General features: G+C 40.1%; 1 non-coding gene across 1 annotated transcript; it reads right to left on the bottom strand.

Moving 5' to 3' along the window:
* Positions 1–4740: 4740 nt before the first annotated feature.
* Positions 4741–4847, bottom strand: LOC127117200 (small nucleolar RNA R71). The gene has a single exon (XR_007801957.1). It is a non-coding gene; the product is annotated as a small nucleolar RNA R71 (small nucleolar RNA).
* Positions 4848–5458: the final 611 nt, after the last annotated feature.

Below are 5458 nucleotides of genomic sequence, written 5' to 3' on the forward strand. Positions count from 1 at the left end.
TATTATGAACGTATGATTGCCAGTGCCCCCGGTGATTTTATCGAAATGGTAAACATGGGGATGAGACTTGAAGAGGGGTTCCGTGAGGGACGTTTGTCGAAAGAAGAGGCATCAACTAGCAAGAAATATGGGAGCAATTTTAGCAAGAGGAAAGAAAGTGAAACAAATGTAGTAAGCAGTGGGAGGCAGAGGAGGCCTCAAGCAAGAAGGAATTTACCACCCCGTCAACATCATCATCGTCAAGTATCTTCTATTATTCCAGTGTTTTCAAATCAATCAACAATATCGATTCAACAACAACAACATCAGTATCAAAATCAACGTCAACAACAACAACCGCAACAAAGAACAAACACCTACAACAACAACAATTCCAACAACAATGATCACCAGCAATAAAACTTCGAGAGGAAGAAGGTCTCTTTCGACCTGATTCCTATGTCATACGCAGAGTTGTACCCATCTTTAGTCCTCAAGAATTTGATCGAATCGAGGAATCCACCGTAGATCCCTGAACCACTTCCATGGTGGTATAAACCTGAGCTTCGTTGTGCTTTTCACCAGGGTGCACCTGGGCATGATATTGAAAACTATTATCCGCTGAAATATGAGGTGCAAAAGCTTATGAAGAGTGGCATGGTGTCTTTTGAAGACCGCACGCCTAATGTGAAAGCTAATCCCTTACCCGCTCTTGGGAATACCTTAGTGAATATGGTGGACGGCTGTCCAGGTGAATATAATGTTTTTGATGTGTGTTTGATTCGTGGATCCTTGGTGCAGATACACAAGGACATCTGTATGGTGAGTGAATGTGAACATGATCACGAAGGTTGTGATATTTGTAGTGTGAACCCAAGGGAGTGTGTTGTTGTGAAAAGGGACATCCAGCGTCTGATGGATGGAGGCATGATCCAGATTTGTCAATCCCGTCATGAAGATGACGATGTTAATGTCATTGTTCCCATTTCAAGCAACCAGAGCGGTTGGTGATGCAGTATGATAGCAGCAAGAACGTCAGTAATATATCAATTTCGCCGTTGGTAATACGGTTGGCGGGCCCAGTCCCGTATGCATCTAATAAGGTTGTACCGTACCAATACAATGCTACGATGATTGAGAAAGGTCAAGAGGTCTCGTTGCCTACAACCAGTTCAGTAGTAAGCATTGCAGATGTTATGAAGGTGACCCGCAGTGGTCGAGTTTTTGGGCCAGTTGTCCCAGAGAGTAAGGAAGAATTAATTGTTGGTAAGAAGGTGGAGGTGCCTATGGTAGATCCTATGGGCTGTTCAAAAGATAAGTCTGGTGAAGCCAGCAATTTGAAAGCCAATAGTGATGATGATGAGGTACTCCGACTGATTAAGAGGAGTGAATTCAATGTGGTTGAGCAGTTGCTTCAGACTCCCTCTAAGATTTTCGTGATGTCTCTGCTTTTAAATTCTGAAGCGCACAGAGAAGAACTCTAGAGAGTTCTCGAATAGGCATACGGGGAGCAAGATGTTATTGTGGCTCAATTTGATCACATTGTAGCTAACATCACTTCATGCAACAATTTGAGTTTTTTTGATGAAGAACTCCCTAAAGAGGGAAGAAATCACAATCTGGCTTTGCGCATCTCGATGAATTACAAAGAAGATGCTTTGTCAAATGTTCTATTTGATACTGGGTCGTGACTCAATGTGCTTCCAAAATCAACATTGTCAAAGTTATCGTACCAAGGAGCTCCCATGAGATATAGTGGGGTAATTGTTAAAGCCTTTGATGGCTCGCGCAAGACTGTCATTGGAGAAGTGGACCTTCCAGTCAAGATAGGTTCGAGTGATTTTTCAGATTACTTTCTAGGTAATGGATATTCACCCGGCCTATAGTTGTTTGTTAGGAAGGCCATGGATTCATGAAGCAAGAGTTGTTACTTCTACTTTGCACCAGAAGCTCAAGTTTGTCAAGAATGGCAAGTTGGTAATTGTGGGAGGTGAGAAAGCACTGTTGGTCAGCCATCTGTCATCTTTTTCATACATGGAAGCTGAGGATGAGGTTAGGACGTTGTTCCAAGCCTTATCTATCGCTGCTGAGAAGAGAGTTGGGGCACCTATGTCCTCTCTGAAAGATGCGCAGAAGATTATTGAAGAAGGTCATGTTGATCAGTGGGGGCGCGTGGTAGAGGTCGCCGACAACAAAGGAAGAACTAGTTTGGGGTTCCAGAAGGGTTCATTCATGGGAATGAACAAAACTTAACTACTGTGCTAGAGGATAATGAAGAGGAAGACTGCACCAACTTTGTGACACATGGACAAACATGCAACAATTGGTCTGCTGTTGATATTCCTGTTATTTTGCATCAACCTAAGTAATTTGCTTTTTATATTTTAGTAAATCCTTCTCTTATGCCTAAGGGAGAAGTGAACATTGTTGGCCTTTTTAAATTGATCATCAATAAAATTAATTCTATTCATCCACATCTTTGATGTTTATTTTTTACTTTTTGCTTATTTCTGAAAATGGTAATCACAAAAAACATAAACAAACAATATAATTGTCCATCTGCATAATTGATAACACTGAAATTTACCATATTTTCGACTCTGATTTCACATGCATTCTAGTTGTTTTATTGTTATTTTGTTATGTTATTGCTATGTTTTCCTTTGTTTTCAGGTTTTTACTTTAATCGGAGCCCCGGTCCGAGAAAAGGAGTGAAAAAGAGCTAAAAACCCTAAAATTCAGCATTTTGTACTTGTGGCCTACCCCATGGCTGGCGCCATACACCCTGCCATGACGTGTCCAAGCTCAACTTCCCTCAACTTCCACGTTTCCAACTACTTCCACTAAGGCGCCTCAGATTGGCCTTGTGGCGGGCGCCATGGCCTTGTGGTGGGCGCCACAAGAGGAAAAGTTTTCCCTCCCATTTTCAAGTTGAAGGGCATCCTTGTCATTTCCATCTTTTTACTTGCTTATAAATAGAAACTCGAAATCACTTTTACAATCATCCAAACATAGAACAGAGGCAAACTCAGAGCAACTTTGTTTCACTTAGGCATATATTCAGTATTTTAAAATGGTAATCGCTTCGCATTGGAGTGTTACCACAATTGTGTAATCAAGTCTGTGATAGAGTCTGTAATCGAGTTTGGAGCACTTTGGAAGGAAGTTAATCCTGCCGCCATTTTCATTTCCCCTTTGCAATTTATTCAACCCTCCGATTGGAGCAGGTTTTTATTACTTGTCTTTATCTTATTTATTTTCCCGCACTCGCTTTACTTTATTTATTTTCCCGCACTCGCTTTACTTTATTTATTTTCCTCGCACTCGCTTTACTTTATTTATTTTCCTCGCACTCGCTTTACTTTATTTATTTTCCTCACACTCGCTTTAAATTATTTATTTCCTCGCACTCGCTTTAAATTATTTATTTCCTCGCACTCGCTTTAAATTATTTATTTCCTCGCACTCGCACTACTTTTATTTACTTTCCGCACTCGCACTACTTTTATTTAAATTAATGCAAGGATCATAATTGAACCGATAATCCGTACAATTGTTCGTAGAAACACTTATGGGCTATTTTAACTTTTAACATAAGTTTTCCCGCACTTCAATTCCGTTGGGTAAGATCGAAAGCCGTCCAACGTCTATCAAAACTTAATTGTTTTTAACTATTTCTAAAACAGCGAAAGCGCTTTGTTTAGTTCATTAGGAGTTTTTAATTTAAGAAGAAAAGAGATTTTAAAACTATTTTCGAACACGTTTATAAGTTTAGAGTCTGGTTCGTGAGAACCTCTTTTGTTTAAGAAATCCAGGTTATAATACTTTTCAACTTAGTCAAGATACTATATTTCTTAAAAATAGGTTTACTACTCTAACGCAGTGCACGTCTTTTTATCAGTGACAATGAGAGGGTTTGATTAGGGAGTACAACTTGGTTCTAAATACGCGAAAGCGACGGTTCCTGTTAAAGTAGTTCTTTTCAAAGTAGGAAAGATTGCCCATAAGTAGCTCTATTAGCAAGTACTTGGATTATTAATTGATTACGTGAATTACATTCGACCCTGTCTTTGATAATTGAACTTTATTCAACACTTTACTTTTCATTGCACACCCTAAAAACACTTATTTTGAATGCCTTTGATAAACACCATAACAATAGATAACGATAGATTGACACTTGGTCTCTGTGGATTCGACAATCTTTTATATTACTCTGACGCGTTCGTATACTTGCGAAAAGCATGCATCAATAATATTTGGCGCCGGTCAATGCGAAGAACTCGCAGCACCGGAAGTTTAAGCTTAGTATACCCTCTGTCGGAACCTGAACCTTACACTCGCGCACGTTTAATCTTTCATAGAATTAAGAGAGCTATGGCCGAAGATAAAAACCAAAGACCTCTTAAGGACTTCGCTCAACCATCCAATGAAGAACCTAGTTCTAGTATTGTAAACCCAACCATCCCAGCTAATAATTTTGACCTTAAACCATCCCCGTTGCAACTAGTGCAACAGAGACAATTCGCAGGTCTCGGTACTGAGAACCCAAACCAACATTTAAAAATATTTCTTCAATTAGCGGACACTTTTAAAACCAATGGAGCTTCTCCTGAGGCAATACATATAAGATTATTTCCTTTTTCCCTCAGAGATAAATCCCTATCATGGTTAGATTCCCTTCCACCCAATTCCATTACGACTTGGGATAACCTTAGAAGAGTTTTTCTTGCTAGATATTTTCCCCTGAGTAAAATCGTCGTTCTTCGAAACCATATAACTAGATTTACCCAAAACCAAGGAGAATCGTTGTTCGAAGCTTGGGAGAGATATAAAGAGTTGTTACGAGCATGCCCACATCATGGTTTAGAAAATTGGTTAATCATTCAAACCTTCTATAATGGACTTCACTATAACACGAAGATGACCATCGACGCTGCCGCAGGCGGTGCTCTGATGAATAAACCTTATCCTGAAGCTAGTGCCCTCATGGAAGATATGGCTCAAAACCGTCAATCATTGGGAGTCGAACGAGTGACAGTTGAGAAGAAGGAAGCCCAAGGAGGAGTGTATGAACTAAGCTCTATAGACATGATGCAAGCTAAAATGGACACATTAGCCCTTAAGGTCGAGCATATGTGCATAAATCCGAATACTGTAGCCGCAGTTTCGTCGGATTGTGAGATATGTGGAACCAAAGGACACCAATTTGCAGAATGCAGTCTATTAAACGAAACCCACTCTGAGCAAGTGAACTACACCCAAGGGAACCCATACTCGAATACCTATAACCCCGGATGGAGGAATCACCCGAACTTCTCCTATAAAAACAATAACCCTATAAAAAATAATGCACCTCCGAGACCTAGTTATCAAGCCCCAAGATCGAATCAACCTATGCAATTTGTGCCACCAAAGCCGAGCCTTGAGAAAATTATGGAAAATTTTATCACCGCTCAAACCCAACAAAACAAGGAGT

This window comes from Lathyrus oleraceus, chromosome 1, assembly GCF_024323335.1.
Source record: "Lathyrus oleraceus cultivar Zhongwan6 chromosome 1, CAAS_Psat_ZW6_1.0, whole genome shotgun sequence".
In the NCBI taxonomy this organism is placed as follows: Eukaryota; Viridiplantae; Streptophyta; class Magnoliopsida; order Fabales; family Fabaceae; genus Lathyrus; species Lathyrus oleraceus.